The following is a 21,324-nucleotide window of genomic DNA, read 5'->3' on the forward strand; positions in this document are numbered from 1 at the left end:
CCGCCAAGGAGCACCTCAGTTGTGAATGTTGGATTTGCTGCGCCGCTCTCTATCTCTCTCTGAGCCCGTAGACGGTTTCATTGTGGGGCTCACTTTATCCCTAATTCAGATCTTCCTTCCGTTTTCTCCATCCTTTGTTTTTTCTTGCCTTCTGCATCGGACATTGTTGCTCTGAAAGCAGCAGAAAGACACTGGGTAGTTTTTGATATTGCGGCTAAGTCTGGAAATAAAAGTGGTCAGCAATAAGATACTGGCAAAGGGGGCAGCAATTTTGTCCCTCAACTGCCACCGCTCACCTCAGGGATAGGACTGGTTCTGGATTGCTGCCTGGTAGGCCTTACACCCCAGGCTGAGAATAGTTCCCATCCCCTCTTGACAAGGCCAAGTTACTGGCCTTGTCACAAACATTCATCCTTACTTCTAAGTTCTCTTCTTCTCCCTGTTCACTACCTGACTGGGGATTGTGTGAGCGGAAATCTACATTGGCTTGTTTAGTTCCCGCCTGAGGTACTATGGTGAACGAGAATGGCTGATAGGCCAGAAACCATCTAAGGACGTAGGCCATGCAGACTAACGGAGCATGATCTGTCACCAATTTAAATTTTTCAACCAGTAAGGTATAGGTTATATATAGCACATTTGATGACAAGGGCTCCAATTCAATTATACAATGGTTAATCTTCCTAGGCTCTAGTTTCCAACTGATGTATACAATAGGCTTTCCCTATCCATTTTCAGCTTCAGACAATAGTGCTTTCAATTCCACAGTTGAGGCACCTGTTTGGAGGATGAATTCTTTAGAGAAGTCTGGTATTATCAGTATCAGATTTGTACATAAGGCCTGTTGAGCTGTTTCGAAAGCCTTCTGGGTTCATTGTCCCATTTGATGATGTTGGGATACTCCTTCTGTTTGTTAGGGGACCTGCAGTTTCTGAGAACCTTGTTTTGAAACAGCAGTAATAGCCCACCAATCCCAGAAAGGCCTGTATATCCTTCATGATAGACCTCTGCACACTTTTTTGGTTGGTATTGGCCTTCGCTCTTTGATGGAACACCTTGCTGTTAGCCCAACTGGAATCCCAAATATTTCACAGAGGGCTGAGCTTGATGATGTTTAGGGGGTAAGACATCAGGTGTGCTTTCCTTAGCTGGTTGCAGACCAATGTGAGATTTTTGTTCGGTTTTGACCTTTGCTCTTTGCAGGGACACCTTGCTGTTACCCCAACTGGAATCACAAATTAATTTACAGAGGCCCGAAATGTACCTAGCCAGTCCAAGTCTCTAGGCTAACTTGTCAGTTCTTGGGCTGGGGTAGGCATCGAACTGAGAGATTTCATTCAACCGCCTAAAGTCATACAGAAACTCCATGTCTGATAAGGTTTCGGCACAAGTACCACTGAGGATGACCATTCGCTGTGGGATTTTTCTATCACCCCCAATTCAAGCATCTTTTTAATTCGTGAATTATCTGTTTCTCTGTCTCTGATAATTGGTATGGTTTTAGCATGATGATCCTCCCTGGTGGGGGGATGCATTTTGTGGACGATACCTTGTACTCATCCAGGTTTCTTGAAGAATACACTGGCATACTCTTAAATCCACTGGGCAAGATCTTTATGTTCTTCAATACTTAGCATGAGTGGAAAGGATATGCCTTGTACTTCCATAGGCAGAAGCGTTTTCGTGGTTTTATTTGCATATAGCGCCAGCAATTGCTGGTTGCTATTTTCTCTCAATGTCTTAAGCTTCTTTACATGGTAGAGTTGTGATGGCTTCTTCCGATCTGCGTGTTGGGGCGATCTTTTTGGCGATTGTATTTGGCCCATGCCACCTGGCCAGAAGTTGCTTTGGGTCATGGGTAACAGGGCCATCACTTGATCACCCACTTGGAAAGTACATAGTCAAGCTTCCTGATTGTATGTTCTCTCTTGACCTCTCTGGGCCTCTGACTGCCCTCGGCCTATTCCATATGAGTTCTCACCAACAGCCGCACCATCTCCATATTCTCTCTGGTGTTTATGATCACTGGGTGATCTCCGATCTGTCGGCAGTTGGGACCTTTCCACTCTTCATGCAGAATATCCAGGACATCTCTGGGATTTTGCCTGCATACCAGTTCAAACATACAAAACTCTGTTGTTTTTTATGGGGTCTCCTTACTGTTAAAAGGGCCCAGGGTTTCTGGTCGTCTATGTTTCTTCCTTCTTTGGATGCCAATTGTATCTGAACATGTTTCAGACTCTTGTTGAACCTTTCCAAAAGGCGGTCCATTTGGGGATGGTAAACGGAGGTTTGAAGTGTTCGGGTTTTCATCAGCACTTTCATCTCGCTCTTCAGTCATGACTTGAAGCTGCTTCTCTGGTCTGTCAGAATATTTGACCAGCCATTCAGCCTCCACAGGGTGGGGTACGGTCCTGTGCTATCAGTATAGGTGATTCCGGGAGATTGCTGATTTTGCAATTGTTGGTCCCAGCCCCACAACAGTTGGTGGACTGAAATGTTGCCCCGAGGTCGGCATACCTGTCTTGGGTGTACTGGCAATGGTGAAATCTGACCGACTTTGTCCTGCACAGGGTGGGGTCCAGCCCTGTGCTCTCAGTATAGGCGACTTTGGGAGATTGCTGATTTTGCGACTGTTCCAAAAATAGGAAGTTAGGACAAAAGGTCGGCATACCAGTCTGGGGTGTACAGGCGATAGTGAAATTTGACCAACACCACCCATTCCCTCTGCACAGGGTGGAGCAGGGTCTGGCCCTGTGCTATCAGTATAGGTGATTTCTGGAGAGTGACAATTTTGCAATTTTTCAAAAATAGGAAGTTATGACACAATAAAACATACAGAAGGTTATAGCAGACCCCCACGTGCATGTCAGCTACAGGCCCGTGCAACACCGTGTGGTACTGCTAGTATAGGTATAAAGAGAGCCCAATTTGCCAGTGTTGGCTAATTCCCATCCCACTAGGACAGTGCCATTCAAACCTTTTTTATACTGAGCCCTCTTGATTAAAAATATTAGTTCCAGGCTTCCTCCTCAAGCTAAAACTGGTAAAGACAGTAACCGTAATTCCTTTTTAAAGGGCTTTGTGCCACTGCTCCTTGGACATCCTTCTGGCCCCCTGGGATTGGCAGCTCCTTAGTTTGAAGGCCACTGCACTAGACCAATAGAATGTCATATCCAAGCAACAGACTTCACTTCTTTCATAGCCAGCTACAAATCTGATAAACATTTTTTTTAAAGTGTCTCAAGCAGCCTCTGTCTGTTCTGCAATGCCAGCAAGTATTAAGCCCATCTGGAGAGGGAGAAACAGAGTGATTAGGGATTTAGGGTAGAGGGAGGGAGAGGGATGCATACATTGATGATTAATTTTCCTGGTCTACTTTGCATTCATATTTCTGATGTTGGTTAGTTTATTTGAAAAAAACGTTTAATAAATGTTGTCTGCTCTTTGATAGACTTGATTGGGCTATGCCCAAAACCTAGTAGAAAACGTTTTCTTTAAAACAAATTTGTTTTTGTCTTTTTTCATACTTTAAGATCTTTAATAACAGATGCTTGCAATTGGTTGACGTTGAAAAAATTGGGTGCAAATTCCATACAAATTAAAAATAGGGTTGTTAAAAATATCAATTTGATCAGATACAAAACAACTTTAAAAACCTTTAAAAAAGGTGTATTGAGGAAAATTGGCTTCTAAAACATGTTTGTCATTGCCAAAAGACCTTCGGTAGAAACAATACAAAGTTCGTGTTGCATACATAATGCAGACCGTTCTGGTTATCTGGTCAATTGTATAAAGCAAGCAAGCACTTAAGGTCTTCAGTTCGAATTCTTTGTTAATTTTTTATTGCTGGAATTTCATTCTTTTTGATGACTAAACTGGTTTATGGTTGAGATGGCAAGCCGATATTTACTCAGCAGTGCCCTGCTTGGCCTCGGGAGCAGACGTGTTCTTAGCTGGAGGGTCGGTTGTTTTGGTCTCTTTGCCATCTTGTGGTTTAGGATTTTCTGGGCATCTGTGTCTGTAGTTGAAGTTACCACGATGCCGAAGTTATGATATGATATGATATGGCATTTGTAACGCGCCTATACACAAGTGTTTCAAGGCGCGACGAGGCAGGAAGGGGGGAAACAAAGGGAAAACAGACAACGATCCTACTAGGCCAGGTGTCATTCAGATCGCGCAAGTGCATGGGTGGAGGGAAGGGAAAAGTGCAAGGGGAAAAGGGAGGGGGGAGAGTGCAGTACAGGGTAGTGGAACAACAGATAAATAATAGGGCCAGACTAGTGGCAAGTGCAAGTTAAGTGCAGACAAGTGCTGGGAAAAGGGGGCTGTCGGGATACAGAGACAGTCCGGCAGTGCAGGGGTTGCCAGGGAGGCAGTGCAAGTGGAGAGTGGCCCAGTTGCAGGTTGAATGCAGTTTCAGTCAAGAATTTAGCAGGGGAGAGGGTGGGGGTGAAGGCAGAAGCAAAGAGGAAGGTTTTGAGGTGTTTCCGGAACCGGAGATGGTTCTCCTCAAGTTTCAGGGAGGCAGGAAGGCCGTTCCAGAGGGAGGCCCCTCCCGCGGAGAGAGATCTACCCCCAATCGTTGCTTGGAGAAGCGGCTGACCCTGAGGGAGTTGGAGACGGAGGAGTGAAGAGTTCGAGAAGGAAGATATTTAGGAAGAGAGAGTTGAAGGTATTTAGGCCCCAGAAGGCCTTGTGGACAATGCAGAGGGTTTTTAACTTAATCCTCGCAGCCACTGGGAGCCAGTGTAGAGATTTCAGTCCCGGAGAGATACGATCCCTGAGCTTGAGGCCAAGGACAAGTCTCGCAGTCCTGTTCTGGATAAGTTGCAGAGGGCGGAGAGTAGAGGCAGGCAGATTTAGATAGAGGCTGTTACAGTAGTCCAGCTTCGAGAGAACCAGGGCTCGGGAGACAGTGAGCTTCTGGGGGAAGGAGAGGAAAGGAAGAATACCTCTGAGGAGGTGCAGCTGGTAGTGTGACTTCTTAGAGAGGTCAGATATGTGAGGGGAGAAGGAGAGTGTGGAGTCGAAGATGACCCCGAGGTTTTTTGCCTTGCAGGTAGGAGGAGGGCCAAGAGAGGCCGGCCAGAGAGTTGCAGGGAAGGAGGGAGTGGATGTGCTGATGAGTAGAATCTTAGTCTTACTGGCATTAAGGCAGAGGTCGTTGGCGGCACGCCATTCCTGAAGAGCAGACAGACAGTCAGAGATGAGGGAAGGAGGGGAGGAGGCCGATGGTAGCCTGAAAATGAGCTGGGTATCATCCGCATAGCACTGAAAGTTGGGGCAGAGAGCGGCGATGCGGTGGGCAAGGAGTGCCAGATATTGGTTGAACAGCCAGGGAGAGAGGTTAGATCCCTGGGGGACACCACAGGTAGAAAAAAAGATGTCAGAGAGGAAGGACCCCAGTTGGACCTGGGAGGGTCGATTGGAGAGGAAAGAGGTCCGCCACGCCAGAGCCTGACCAGTGATACCCAGGTTATCACAGAGACGGTTGAGCAGGATGGCATGGTTGACAGTATCAAAGGCAGAAGAGAGATCGAGCAAAATGAGAACACACAGAGTGTTGGAGTCAAGGTTTGAGAGCAGGTCCTCACGGATGTTCAGGAGAGCAGGTTCCCTGCTTCTGGCAGCTCTGAAGCCAGACTGATGGTCATGAAGACTACCAACAGATTCAGCATGAAAATTAAGCTGGGAGATGGCCAGTTTCTCCAGGAGCTTGCCCAGGCATGGAGTGATGGAGATTGGGCGATAGTTGGCCGGGCTTCTCTTTATTAGGGCCTCCAATGTTCCCCTGATTCACTTGGTTTGTCATTGTCCTAGGGCTCCTTGGAGTGTTGCATTGGACGTTGAGGTGGCCTGGGTCCTTATCTTCTTCATTTATGTCCCCTCAAGGTGGTCTTTGACGAGGAGGGCCCCTGCGGAATTGTGGTCTATAACCTGTGAACATATTTTGTCTCACTGGTCTGCCTTGTTCTCCGGCACCCTGGTTATCAGCATCCTTTAGTAATTCCCTCTGTAAAGGATGAGCGTATTGTGGTAGACGCCATATGGCCTTCGCATGTAGTAAGGTAGTTAACGCTGCCTATGAAAAGGGCGCTGTTATTGAGGATTGCCTTCTTCAGGTGCACTCTCAGTTCCTTCACTTTTTTCTCCACTCTCGCTGTTCTGATAACTTTGTTGAGCTGATTATGGCCAGCTTTATTTATCCATGCACAAATATTAGGGTTAATAAACGACTGACACAATACCAATATTGAGAGGTACTTCTTGGCGGGCATTGCTATCCCCCAGATAACTGCATTAACAAGGGAACCATTAAGAACCTAAACATTCAGGGCATTGGCTTTATGAATATCCTATATAAACTATAACTCTATGCAGTGTTGTTCTGCCTTGGATCTTGCAAGAATTGAAATGTTTAGAAAAATGATCTGGTTTCTTCAAGATCTATGCAAATAGCTGAAAGATCTGACATGATCAGGGAATGTATTAGGCGAGATGAGTTCCAGTAAGACAAGAGGATAGTAAAATACTTGGGAATTAACCTAACACCATTTCAAACATAATGTGCTGGAACCTTGATCTGACTTGGCAATTAATTTAACCAGTTGCCATAATTCAGAGAATGCATGGTTCAGTAGTATCTTAGCAGTGAAGATAAGTCTTGTGATCACTATCCTGTGCCCTCTCCAGGTGCTCCTAATTAACTATGAAGAGGTTTCCCTGTGTGGTGAACTAGAACGTAGTATTTCCATGGCAGTAAATATCTATCTTAGCGAGCAAAGGCACCAGGCAGTGAAATGGAATATGTATCACAGAAGAAGGGGGTGATTGCAGAGTGAGGGGTCAGAAAGCGAGGCAACTAGAGTTAAAGTGGATTTAGTGGTGGTCTTCTGAGCCATGAACCCTCAAAGCCTGAAGCCTTGCAATTGGTGGTTTGAGGAAGCTACTGGGCATGTAAAGCTGATGCAGAGACACTGATAACATCCAGCATGCAACACTCCAAGGAGCCCTAGGACAATGACAAACCAAGTGAATCAGGGGAACATTGGAGGCCCTAATAAAGAGAAGTGAACCTGTGAATACACTGCTGCTTTACGGGAGTTGGGGTTCCTACATCCAAGGTGCAGAGTGATGTAAATAAAGAAAAGGTCACCAGTGAACACGATGATTTTGGGGAGTTGTGCACGTTGGAGCAAAAAGTGTGCTATCTAGGCAGAGGTAACTGAGTGTCTGAAGATCTACAAGTGAAAATCGCTCACAACTGCCCAATGTTGGAGAGGGTCTCCTCGTGAAGGCTGCTCTCCCTCTCTGCACCCTTGTCCTCTATACTTTGAGGGGTATCACCCGCACCTCTGTCCCACTCTGCGGCTCCCTCCATACCCCCCAAAGTCCCTTAGCCAACACCTGTTTCCTACCTACTCGCCACTCACTTCTCTGCATTCAACTCGGGGGACGCGCGTCGCACTATTTTTTGTGTGTGTATGTGTCTTTTTTCCGACGTTTATGTTAAGTCATAATCGGCAGACTGACATGGAGACATGTTTTTTAGTCTTTTATTTAAAAAAAGACCTACTCTTTCCCTATACCTGGGGAGTTGGTGGGGCCTATAAACCCTATTCTAATCAGAAACAGAATAAAATGATGCTCATCATAATGTACGGAGGTCTCAACATAAATACAGTCCTCTGCCCCAAAATCCTGTCCTAACCTAGTTTCTTTCCCGATCTCTAGAAAGGAAAAAAACACAAAAACAACTAAGACATATTTTGTGGTATTTCCCAAAGAAAGAGATGGCTGGCGGTTTCGGACTCTTCTGCCTCCCTTTTGGACTTGTTACCATAGGCCCTTGCCTAGGTTCATGGTTCGTTTGTACAGCTCAGGCACTGCTGAAATGCTGCCCCACATACGAATGAATGAATGCCTGATAAGATTCCTGTAAGAAGCTTATAAGAACTTGTGGGATTTTGGGAACAGTACTAATAACTTTATAAGAATTTATATGCCGCCCTAAAGCGTATTGGATGCTTATAAAGTCTTTTACGTTTTAAACAAGGTTTTATAACATAATCAATATGAAATGCTTGCCATGGTAGATTCCCTGTTCTACCTAATCATGAAGTTGGGTTAAAATTAGAACTTTTAAAATGTAAATCTAGGCGCGATTCTCCAATTTTTGTGTCACAAATTCAACTTCATGAATCTGCTCGTTTGCTTTTTTTATTAGTGGGTTGCATTTTTGTAATCGTGATCTAAAAATGCAATTAGTTCATAATGTACATGTACTCTGCATAATCCCGTGTATGTATGTATGTATGTAGGGGTTTCTTTGTGCATAATATCGCCTCCGGGGTGCGTCACAGGACGTTGCGAGTGAAGAGAGGGCGAGTTGGGAGTGGGGGAGATAGAGTGGTTGGGGCGTAGAAGGGCGGGCTGTTCTTAGAGGAGAAGCCACACAGTGATAGTGAGTTCTTCTTCTTCTTCTTAGAACCTAGCAGAGTGGCATAGTGTCAAGAAGAAGGGCTGGGTGAAAAAAGCAGTACCACCCGACCGGAAACCCTTCTGGCGAATGCTGGTTTAACATGTCTGATCAGCACTACTGCCCGGTATAAATAGAATTACTGGACACACTTCCCACCTAGGGAGCACGTTGTGAATTGAATGGCCCACGAACTTTTAACATAAAAATACATATTTTAGAATGTAGTAAAACGAAACCAGGTGGGAGACATGAATTTTGTCGAAATAATCTCCAGTTGGCTTAGAAATAGGGCAGTCCATCTCTGGTGAAATCATGTCTGGTCTTCGTCTGCTTCAAGAAGCCACGGAAATGGCAAACCCTGTGCCTTGCAAATCTCACCTAACCTATGAGAACACGGCTTCTAGAGGGGCACCCGCCTGGTGGGTGTCTTACATGACTAGGCCTGGCAGGCTTGTTTGAGGTAGATAAGCTGCATGGTTAATTATGACAGGTAAACACGAAGGCAGGCGAAGGCCTTATCTCAGGGGACCATCCCCGAGGCCTTCTGTCTCTTGAGTGCAAATGCATTAAGCACTTAGCACCAGACATCCGTAGTGACAAAAATAAATAAAAACAGGCCACTAAGTAAGCAACACACACACATAAACGAACAGATTATTATCTAGGCTTGGACAGAAGAAGTCGGTAGCTTTTCCAGGCTACATGCCCTGTTCCATGCCTGCAGCAAAGCACACACAGAGCCAGAGACCCTGTAATGGAGCTATAATTTAATATTCAGGTCCTAGGCAGATAGGAGGAAATTAGATGTGCATAGTTGGGGGAAGTGAGAGAAACAGATATTCTGTATGTCGTCACATTAATGAATATCCCACCACCTACAGCAAAATGCCCCCATCATTGCAGAAGTTCAAATACTTGTGACAAGGGGCTCCAAGGATAGGCAGACAGGTGCCCTAAAGTCTCACTCGTAAGGTGCGAGACTTGCACTTTGAAAGCCATTCTCACTTCTACTCAGCTGCAGGTCTTGTACGTCTTAATAGGGTCTGTTGTCCTAATTATCTACAGTAACCTTTTTTACTCGTAGTCCTACTGTTTCTCGTCACAGTACTTCTGAGGCACCAACCTCAATGATAGGAACTATTTTTAAACGTAACATATCCTGCCCTTTTCTACTGCGAGCATAAAACCACCAGTGTCATTCAATGCATCATTCTTCTTAATACATCAGGGCCTACTGTATCCCATTAGAGGGCGGAGAGTGAAGTGTAATGGTAAGTAATCCGAACAACATTCCCTCCTTGTACCTCTTCCTCATCCCAGTACTTACTTCTGTGGCATTCCAAAAACAGTGATGAATGGGCTTATGAAAGAATGGCACAGACCACTAATAAGGCTCCTTGCACACCACATTACAATTTTATTTCCAGTTGCCAATTAATCCCTTTCCAGTGAAAGCTGAAGCTCAAAACTCCAGTAGCAAATTAATTTCACACTTGGTTGTGCAAGTTCAAGCAGCAATGCCCGGTGAAAGAATGTGGATCTGCCCTGGCTACAGCACTAGAAATAGCCTGGATTGGCACACCATGGGACTCTGCCCAAATTGCATCCATTCCCCCGCATGCCTGGAAGAGAAACGTATGTTGAAGAGAATCCTATCATTCTGGGTACAGAGTATTTTTCCAGGCCTTGGTTTCCCAAGAGTTACAAACGTGCTGTCTGATTGTCTGGCTGCTGCGTTCCTGTCCAACACAGATCTTTTGACGCCCAATTTGTCTCCCCTCTATGCTAGCACCAGTGTCCAAAAGAATGCCCAAAAGTATTGTGAACCAAATCTTTGAGCAACAGTACAAACATGCAGACATCTACAGTCCTGCAGATGTGACTGGTACCAAATGTTATTGTGGAAAGGCATCCATGTAACAGGTAGTTAGTACTGTGTTTATATGTTGGAGTCTAGATAAAGGGAAATGTCATATTTAAGAGATGTATTTTTAAAGAAAACACATTTAACTATCGTATGTTCGTACTGTGAAAATAAAATAAAACAAGAGTGGAAACTTTCCATATTCACTGAAGTCGATCTGTTTTTAGGATTTGGAATAAGAATGTTCTTAGGTTTGTAAAGTCAACCTCCGTGAATTACGAGTTGGTGTAGGCAATATTTAACATGCTGCAGGCAGAGATCGCTCTGTATAGTAGTATAGTAACCAAATGCAGCCAAACATGCCAGCACCTACCGCACAATTGCCAGACTAGCTTCAGTGGCGAACGGTTCGCAGGTGCTGGAGGGCACAAAGGCGATGAGTCGATTCAGTGGCTCAACAGCAGATCAAAATGCGGTGACTCTCAAAAACAGCTCTTGTTGTTGCCTGGTGTAGCTCAAAGCATTGGAGCTGGCAGGAAAACGGATCAAAGTGGCGAAACAATATATAGTGCTGCTCCTTGACTTCTTGATGCTGAGGAGCCCCAATCTAGGTTCCTCTCGGGTGAGGTAAGTCCTTTCTTTCTGCACCTCCAGCCAGCAGGGTCATAGAGCACACTTGTAGGGTTCCTCCCTCTCCAGTGAGCAGGGTTCTGGATAACAGTGTCTCAGTTACAGTAGGCCTTGTCCAGCCAACTGGTCACTCCAATGGGATGGTGTGGGAGCAGATCTTGCCTCTGCTTTGAGGCCATCTGTCTTCCTCTCTATGGCACAGGGCTCTGGAATAAACTAGGGCTCTGGAATAAACTAGGCCTTTCCCCCTCTAGCCCTCTTTCTATGTTCTTCCCCCTGTCTCAATAACTTGCATCTAGGTGTCATGTTTTCTGTTATAGAATGTAACCTAGGCCCTTTCTCGTCCTGGACACTTAACTCTAGTTTGTTTCATTGCTGTTTGTTGTAGTTGGTGCCATGCTCTGCAGTTCCCCCCTCTATCTCTCCCCATTCCTTCTCTTCGCACTCTCCCTCAATGATGTTCTCAATCTGCCCCATCTTCTCTAATTTCTATTCTATCACCTATCCTATCGCTCTGATGAAGTCCGGAAGGAAAAAGTATGAGAAGGATCTCCTGGTCTCCAGTTCAGGCCTGCCCATCGCGGACACCTATGTCAATGCTTCCACTAGACACATTTTCATCACCATCCTCTTTGTCGTTCCTTCTCAGGACCTTTGGATCCCCCTTATGGTCTCTCTGCTCTCCCCTTTCTCTTCCTCTCCCACTAATGGTGGCACTCTTTGTGAGGTACTCTTGGCATCCTTCCTGTCCTCTAGGGTCATCATTAATGTCTACCTTAATGGCACTGTCATGGTCCAGGGATTTCAGCCCAACCTCCTCCTTCCCGATAGACGTCTTCCGTCTCTCATCAACATCCTCCCCTCTCCTGCCACTCTTCTTTCTGCCACCCCACTGGCACCTCCAATGGGTGCTCCACACTCCTGAACCCCTCCTTGAAAGACCTACAGAAGTGGCAACCTGCTCCACTTAGCCACCCTCAACTCTCGCTCTGCCGTCAAACACTCCTCTGACATATGCCACCTCCTAGGAGAACTCAACCTTGACATCCACGCTATCACGAGACGTTGTCATGATTCGCTGTTTACGCCCCTTTTGGACTTCCTGGTCCATGGTGCACCGCAACATTGGAGCCGCGATCCTTCCAACATGGCCGCCGGCTCAGGCACGTAGCGGTTCAGCGTTTACGCAAGAACTCTGGCTTCCTAGAAAATGGGCACGTCACGCGGCGCTGTGCGTCTCAACGCTCCCTTTCGAGTTTGCGGCTAGCGTGCTCGCTGTTTCCTTCCTTCTCCGTGTACCAACCATCCGAAATTCTTTCCCTTCCTATTCCTTCCTGAAGTTCTAGTGCAGCCTTCGCCTCCACCTGAGGCCGCTCATTCCATCCTTCCTGGAAACCAACCCGTTTCTTCCACGCTCGCTGCAATCCCCCTGTCCTCTGCGAGCTGTGCTGTTCCCTTCCTGGTTCCGTGCTTCATCCCGGATATAGACTACCTGATTCTTACCTTCCTGGAATCCTGAACTCCTGTCTCCTTCTGAGACTGCCTATGGTCCCCACACTGGATACGGAAGATCACCACTCTTACCTGTATGAATCCAGGACGTGCCAGAACGCTGAAAGACCTCCAAAGAAGAAGACGACCAAGGGCAAACAGGTGAGAACAGAGGCTGAGTGTGACAGTTTGAGATGACAAAGACCTGATACAGAGTTCAACATGGAGGCTGCTGTCCAGGACCTCATGAGAGGAATGCAAGAACTGACCACAGAGGTGCAAAACCTCAAAGCCGAAAATGCTGCGCTAAAACAACTTGTGCTCTCCAGAGACTCGGCGTTCCAGGAAAGTGCCTTGATATGGGGCATAGTGGACAAATATGGCGGTTCCTCTAAAACTGTGATCCTTCCTTGATTCTTGTTTGGTGCATTTCACATTTAAACCCTACTATTTTTCTACACCCCGGGCCAAGGTTGGATTCATAATATCACATCTCGCTGTTAGGACACTTACCTGGCCTTCTCGCCGCATCCGTTCCCGGACGTGGCGGTTCTACCCCTGTTACCAGCTTGGGAAGCGTGGCTGTGGGCAGCGGGTCGGCGCTCGCTTGCGTGCGCGAGCTCCGCGGGTAACCAGGAACGGGCAGGCAAGCTTGTGTTCCAAGCCTCGTTCCGGTGCCCGCTCGGCCATCGCGCATGCGCTGTCCCGCTAGCGGTCCACGCCTCGCTTTCGTGCTGGACGCTGTAAATAGCGTCCCGCCCTCTACTGTTCGCGTCTTAACGCGGTTTGTCCCCACTTACCGTCGCTTGGTGCCTCGCATCAGGTCCCTGCTCCTTGGTTCCTGTTTCTTTGTCCCGACTACGGGCTGCCTTACTCCTGCTACCCGCCAGTTCCTCTCCCTTCCCTGGGTCCAATTCCTTTGGGATTAGCTCCCTTGGCTCCGTGGCTCTTAGGAGGTTGGGGGGGATTCCCATCTTGGCCTTCTCCCTCTCTTTGGGTCTCCCTGTTCCTGGGTCCGTTCTCTCTTCCTGACCTCCTTGTTTGCCTTGAACTTCTTGTCACTTTGGCCCTGGGTGCCAGCCCTCCGGATCATCAACTGCCTTGGTGGATCGTGCTGAAGACCTCTCGTCCTCCAGTTGTGGCTTTCTACCGGACCGCACCAGCTCAACCTAGTCACCTCCCTGTCAGTGCTTGCACTGTCCCGACGTCACTGTAATCCACAGGGAGGTGAGCCAGTGGCGTTGGGAGGTGATTCCAATCCATCCCTGTTCCATTAGGGTTGGGTCGGGGTCGCTTCCTAGCGTTGCGATATCTACATTCGGTTTGGAAACTACCAGTCTGGCGTCACCAGTGAGACCAGCAACTGAAACCCCAGGTACGCAGCGCTCCAGAGACGCACAGCTTAACAGATTAAGACGCCTAACAACCAGCTCTGGTTCTGTAATGGAAGACTCCGAAGAATTGAGGAATGAGATCAGGGCCCTACGCGCCGAGATGACCGTACTGCATCAGGAAAATGTGGCCTTACGTCAGCTGGTAGCTCAAGGGACTCACCCCGGTACCTCCGCAGAGTCTGTGATGGCTCAGACCACCCCGATAAAGTTCGACGGAGACCCCAGACGGGTAGCTGAATTCTGCAATCATTGTAGGATACATTTTTTTGTGCCGTCCTACACATTTCAACCAAGATAAGGCTAAGATTGGGTATGTTTTGGGGAATCTCACCGGAAACGCATTGGCCTGGGCCACTCCTTTGGTGGCTGCCGAGAGTCCAGTCCTGGAAGACTTTGTGGCCTTTGAGAAGGCTTTTCTGGAAGTATTCCGGTCTCCCAACCTTGCCGCTGCTGCGCAAAATCAGCTCATGGACCTGAAGCAAGGATCCAGTGATATAATCGCCTACATCAGCCGTTTTCGTCAGCTGGCCACCGATTCACTATGGCCTGAGATTACTCAAAAGACCCTTTTTCGTAGGGGGTTGAGAGATGAATATAAGGATGAACTCCTCCATATACCAGAACCCGAAACCCTGCAAGCATTACAAGAACAAGTGATGCGGATTGATCACAGGTTGTCGGAGAGAAGGGGTGAGAGGCGCCGTTTAGAAAGGACGGTTTCAAGATTCGTCCCAGTACCAACCAAAGCATCTACCTCGTCTGAACCAAACCCCGAACCAATGCAACTAGGAGCGGTTAGAGGCCCCCTATCTGATGCCGAGAAGAAACGTAGGCGTGACCTACGGTTGTGCCTGTACTGTGGGGCCTCTGGTCATTATCTCAGTGCTTGCCCATCAAGGCCGCTCCGAAGGTCGGAAAACTGAATGGCCTGTCGTCCAGGGGTAAGGCGACGATGGGCCCCTCTCCTTCTACAGTCCTTCCCGATACGGTACTGGTTCGGCAACCCATGCAATCAGTCATGCTTATGGTCTTAACGCTCCGGGTCTCTTGGTCAGGAAGAGAACCCATAGGGGTGCTTGGATTATTGGATTGCGGAGCCTCTGGAAATTATATGGACGCAGATTTTGCCATCAGGAATGGTATCACTTTGATCGAAAAGAACTGCGCTTCAGTGGTGGAAGTTATTGACGGTACCCCGTTGTCTTCGGGTCCGGTCCATCAACATTCCGAGACACTAGGTTTATGGATTGAAGAACATCATGAACAGATCTCTTTGGATATCATCAAGACTCCCTCTTATCCGATCATCTTAGGGCTGCCATGGTTGTTACATCATAACCCCAACATCAACTGGCAGACTCGGACCTTGGTTTTCAGCTCTGAGCGTTGTGTGCAGGACTGTTTCCATGTCGGTTCTTCTCCAACGCAATCATCAGTCGCGACCCAGACTGAAGGGGTTGGTGTGCCACGCTTACTCTCTGTTTCTTCTGTTCCTTCTGTATATGCTGGCTTTCATGAGGTTTTCTCTGATCCTAAGGACATACCCTTACCACCTCATAGACCTTTCGATTGTGCCATCGACCTGTTGCCAGACGCTGTGATTCCACACGGCAAGGTGTACTCCTTGACCGCTCAAGAAAGGGAGGTCTTGCAGGAGTATCTCGATGAATGTCTTCAGAAAGGGTATATTGCCCCTTCTAATTCCCCGGCAGGATTCCCGCTGTTCTTCGTAAAGAAAAAGGAGGGCACCCTGCGCCCGTGTGTTGATTATCGCCAACTAAACGACATTACACGAAAGGACAGATACCCGCTTCCCTTGATTCGATCCATTCTGGAATCTTTACGTGAGTCAAGGATGTTTTCCAAGTTTGACCTCCGTGGAGCCTACCATTTGGTACGAATAAAGGCCGGGGACGAGTGGAAGACGGCCTTCAAGACCCCAAGCGGGCACTACGAATACAGAGTTATGCCTTTCGGGCTATGTAATGCCCCTGCTGTCTTCCAGCGTTTAATGGATCACATATTCTCCGACTTAATCGGGACCTCAGTCTGGGTATACTTGGATGACATATTGGTGTTTTCAAGAAATCTCGAAGAGCACATTGTCCAAGTAAAGGAGGTACTCCGGCGGCTACATGTGAATAACCTTTACGCTAAGCTTGAGAAATGTCATTTTCATCAGGACCATATCGAATTTCTTGGGTATGTGATCAGTGCGTCGGGTATACACATGGATCCAGCCAAGGTTCGTGCTATCCGAGGATGGAAGGTTCCCAGCGATAGGAATTCTCTTCAACGATTTCTTGGTTTCATTAATTTCTATCAGAGATTCATTCCGTCTTTCTCACTGCTGTCTGCACCTTTAACCTGTTTGACCAGCAGTAGGAGAACCTTTGTTTGGGGGCACGATGCTGCCGCCTCTTTTGAGCAACTAAGGAAGGCCTTTAGCTCCGCGCCTATCTTACACCATCCCCAAGAAGACCAGCCGTTCATCGTGGAAGCCGACTCTTCGGATTTTGCTGTGGGAGCCGTTCTGCTTCAGATGGATCCGAGCGTTGGAATGGAGTTTCCTGTGGCCTACTATTCCAGAAAACTCACGGCTAGTGAACGGAACTACCCCATTATCGAAAAAGAACTACTGGCCATCAAAACCGCCTTTGAGGAATGGCGCCATCACCTTCTTGGAGGACGTTTTCCAGTTGAGGTACGCACTGATCATCGAAACCTGCAATTTCTACGTTCCTTACAGTGTCGGACCTCCCGGCAAGCACGATGGGCCTTTTTCTTCTCACAATATGATTTCCGTATCACCTATGTACCCAGTAACCGTAACGTGAAGGCGGATGCTCTTTCCCGTTCTTTGGCTGCTGATGTGCAACATGAGGGACGGGACCTGCCTGTAATCGCTCCCAAGCATTTCCTACTGGCCGTGCCGTCGTTCCTGCAGAGGGTGGTACAAGCTACTTCGTCGGACTCTTCTCGGGATACATTGGTAAGACGTCGCCAGCTTAGGGAGAAGGACGGATTGCTCTTTTTCCAGAACAAGTTGTACCTACCCACGGATGAGCTTCGCAAGACAATCCTACAGAGTTTTCACGATTCCAAGATTGGGGGTCACCGTGGTATACGGTCTACGCAAGAGCTCGTTTCCCGGCATTTTTGGTGGCCTAAATGGACCTTGCAAGTCAGACGATATGTGGAATGCTGTCCCATCTGTGCCCAGGTCAAGGTTCCGCGCCTGAAGGCTGTGGGTCTTTTACATCCTGTGGAAACACCACCTTTTCCTTGGCATACAATTGCCACTGACTTCATTGTCGACCTTCCGCCCTCCGAAGGACATACCTGCATCATGGTCGTCGTTGACTGTTTCACCAAGATGGCCCACTTCATACCCTTCCCTGGACTTCCCACGGCTGCCCTAGTGGCGCGTGCCTTTTTACACTGTGTGTATCGCCTGCACGGATTGCCTGTTAAGATTATCTCCGACCGTGGTTCCCAGTTCGTCTCTTCCTTTTGGGGTCGATTGTGCCAGCATCTGGGCGTCCGCAGGGCTCTCAGTTCTGGATACCATCCCCAGACCAACGGACTGACAGAAAGGACGAACCAAACGTTGGAGCAGTACCTCCGTTGTTTTGCCAATGCCTCCCAGACTAATTGGATGTCGCATCTCGACATGGCCGAAGTTGCGTACAACAATGCGGTTCATTCTGCAACTGGACTAAGTCCTTTTTTTTGTACTTTTGGCCTTCATCCCAGACTGCTGCCTTTCACTCCAGTGCTACCAAGTAATGTTCCTTCGGCGGATCACCTTGTTACCGAGATCCAGGATCTACAGCGTCGAGCGGCTGGTACCCTGGCCAAGGCACGTGAGGCCATGAAGAGACAGGCCGATAAACGCCGGAGCCCTGAGCCACCGTTCCGGGTGGGTGATCTTGTGTGGTTATCCTCCAGACATTTGCCCGCACGTAACATACCCTTGAAACTAGCCCCCAAGTATTTGGGTCCCTTTCCGATTGTCAGGAGGATTTCTTCGGTGGCTTTTGAACTCAAGTTGCCTGAATCCTGGAGGGTCCATCCTGTTTTTCATGTGTCTCTTTTGAAAGCTTATCTTCCTGATCCCTTCCATCGTGCCTGCCCCCGGCCCGCTGCTATTGATGTGGGTGGTCTCCCTGAATTTGAGGTGCAGGAGATTTGCGATTCCCGTCTCTTCAGGGGTAAATTGCAGTATTTGATTGACTGGAAGGGCTATCCTGCCAGTGATCGCACTTGGGAGCCTGTTGGGAGCGTTCATGCCCCTCGTTTGGTTAGGGAGTTCTATGCCCGTTTTCCTTGGAAGCCAGGTTCTTCCGGCCTTTCCGGAGGGGGGTATGGTGTTAGGACACTTACCTGGCCTTCTCGCCGCATCCGTTCCCGGACGTGGCGGTTCTAGCCCTGTTACCAGCTTGGGAAGCGTGGCTGTGGGCAGCGGGTCGGCGCTCGCTTGCGTGCGCGAGCTCCGCGGGTAACCAGGAATGGGCAGGCAAGCTTGTGTTCCAAGCCTCGTTCCGGTGCCCGCTCGGCCATCGCGCATGCGCTGTCCCGCTAGCGGTCCACGCCTCGCTTTCGTGCTGGACGCTGTAAATAGCGTCCAGCCCTCTACTGTTCGCGTCTTAACGCGGTTTGTCCCCACTTACCGTCGCTTGGTGCCTCGCATCAGGTCCCTGCTCCTTGGTTCCTGTTTCTTTGTCCCGACTACGGGCTGCCTTACTCCTGCTACCCGCCAGTTCCTCTCCCTTCCCTGGGTCCAATTCCTTTGGGATTAGCTCCCTTGGCTCCGTGGCTCTTAGGAGGTTGGGGGGGATTCCCATCTTGGCCTTCTCCCTCTCTTTGGGTCTCCCTGTTCCTGGGTCCGTTCTCTCTTCCTGACCTCCTTGTTTGCCTTGAACTTCTTGTCACTTTGGCCCTGGGTGCCAGCCCTCCGGATCATCAACTGCCTTGGTGGATCGTGCTGAAGACCTCTCGTCCTCCAGTTGTGGCTTTCTACCGGACCGCACCAGCTCAACCTAGTCACCTCCCTGTCAGTGCTTGCACTGTCCCGACGTCACTGTAATCCACAGGGAGGTGAGCCAGTGGCGTTGGGAGGTGATTCCAATCCATCCCTGTTCCATTAGGGTTGGGTCGGGGTCGCTTCCTAGCGTTGCGATATCTACATTCGGTTTGGAAACTACCAGTCTGGCGTCACCAGTGAGACCAGCAACTGAAACCCCAGGTACGCAGCGCTCCAGAGACGCACAGCTTAACACTCGCTGCTAATGCTTTGGCCTGGGCAACTCCCTTGGTGAATGCGGGAGACCCACTCCTGGGCAATTATGATGGATTTATAGAAGCCTTTAAAACCATGTTTGACTGCCCTGAACAAGTCTACAGTGCTCAGGAAAAGCTCCTGGAGTTTCAACAAGGGAACCAAGACATGTTGTCTTATGTAACTCGCTTCAAGAAATTGGCTAAAGAGGCCGATTGGTCCCAAGAGGCGAGTTTTACCTTATTTCGGAGAGGGCTAAATGACGAAATCAAGGAGGAACTGGCCAGAGTAGCTTGTCCAAGTTCTTTCCAGGCTTTAATAGATTTGCCCCTCCAAATCAACTTTTGTATCCAGGAAAGGAAGGCAGAGAAAAGAAAAACAAAGACTGCTTCTCCAAAAGTTTCCATGGATTTGCCTTGCCCAAAGGAAACGACTGCACAGCACTCTCCTGATCCAGAACCAATGCAATTGGGCTCTTTGCGGGGTCCGATATCTTCACAGGAAAGGATGCGTCGGATTAATACTGGACTCTGTATTGTGCCTCAGACAAACATCTCGTAAGGAACTCTCGTATAGGTCCACCCAGGCGTTCGGGAAACGCCAGCTCCCGATCTTGAGCGGAGCCCAGCTTCGGGAGATACATACTTTCTCCGCTTCTGTTCCTTCCTTGAATTCTCCTTGATTGAACACTTTGGTGGCCTTGGTGGTCCTGCAAACATCCTTGACAACCACCAATAAGGAAACTCATTCTATCCTGGCCCTAGTGGACTGCGGTGCCATGGGAGTGTTCTTGGACCACGAATGGGCCTTGAAGCACAACATTCCTTGAGAATCCAAAGAAACAATCCAAGTTGTCGAAGGAATTGATGGGAAACCACTGTCTTCAGGACCCATAACCCAGCAAACCTCAGAGTTGATGCTCTCAATAAACAACCATCAGGAGATGCTTTGTTTTGATATCATCAAGGCAGCACAATACCCCGTGGTTCTGGGAATGCCTTGGCTACAAAAACATAACTCTTATATCAATTGGACAGCTGGATCTCTATTTCTAGGCTCTGAATTCTGCTTGTCTCTTTTCTTATCCCAAAACATGGTGCAGACCTTATCTAGGGAACCCCATACCCTCGAACAACCATCTATTTGTATTTCAAACATTGCCCAAGTACCCGAGATGTACCAACAATACTCGGATGTGTTTTCGACAGCCATTGTCTAATCTTTACCACCTCATCGACCAGAAGATTGTGCAATCGATACAGTAGATTCTGCAGTGATACCATTTGGAAGAATGTTTATCCTTTCCAAACCTGAGAAAAAGGCATTACGGGAATACTTGGATACCAATCTCGCCAATGGAACCATTCGGCCTTCTAAATCTCCAGCCGGAGCCTCCTTGTTCTTCGTGCCCAAGAAGGACACCAAGGAACTTCGACCCTGCCTGGACTATCGGGGCCTTAACCAATGCACCCTAAAGATCGTTACCCCCTGCCGCTCATTTCCGACATACTGGAAGCTGTCCGGGGTGCTGTAATCTTTACTAAACTCGATTTACGGGGCGCCTACCATCTTATCTGAATAAAGGAAGGCGATGAGTGGAAGATCGCCTTCAGGGCGCCCTTTGGGCATTTTGAATACCTGGTAATACCATTGGTCTTGCCAACGCCCCTGCGGTTTTTCAACGCTTCATGGACAGAGTTTTTTTTCCGGATATGCTGTTTCTCTTTGTCATAGTATACTTGGATGTCATACTGATTGATCTATTCCAATGATTCCCAATTACATCAGGAACACGTGACATCAGTCTTACAATGCCTTTGAGAGAACAAACTCCGGGTCAAACCAGAAAAATCCATGTTCCATGCCCAAACTGTTCATTATTTAGGTTTCGTTCTGAGTTCCATGGGAATAGAAATGGATCCCGCCAAGGTTGATGCCATTCACTCATGGCCAGCCCCTACAACAGTGAAACAAATTCAATCCTTCCTGGGACTTGCCAATTTTTACCGGAAATTAATTCCAACCTTCTCAGATATTGTACACCCGATAGTAGCATTATTAAAGAAAGACATTTCCTTCATTTGGTCAGATACTCAAGAGACAGCCTTCCAAGAGTTAAAACAAAGATTTACTCAAGGTCCCATCTTGGCACAACCGGATATCAAGAAACTTTTCC

The 21,324-nt window shown here is 48.1% G+C and overlaps 1 pseudogene; it reads right to left on the reverse strand.

The window, feature by feature from the left end:
* Window positions 1-3,909: 3,909 nt before the first annotated feature.
* On the reverse strand, window positions 3,910-13,447 carry LOC138527226 (Y-box-binding protein 1-like; annotated as a pseudogene).
* Between the last annotated feature and the right edge of the window lie 7,877 nt (window positions 13,448-21,324).

Source organism: Ambystoma mexicanum, chromosome 14, assembly GCF_040938575.1.
Source record: "Ambystoma mexicanum isolate Mex_15411 chromosome 14, UKY_AmexF1_1, whole genome shotgun sequence".
Classification (NCBI taxonomy): domain Eukaryota; kingdom Metazoa; phylum Chordata; class Amphibia; order Caudata; family Ambystomatidae; genus Ambystoma; species Ambystoma mexicanum.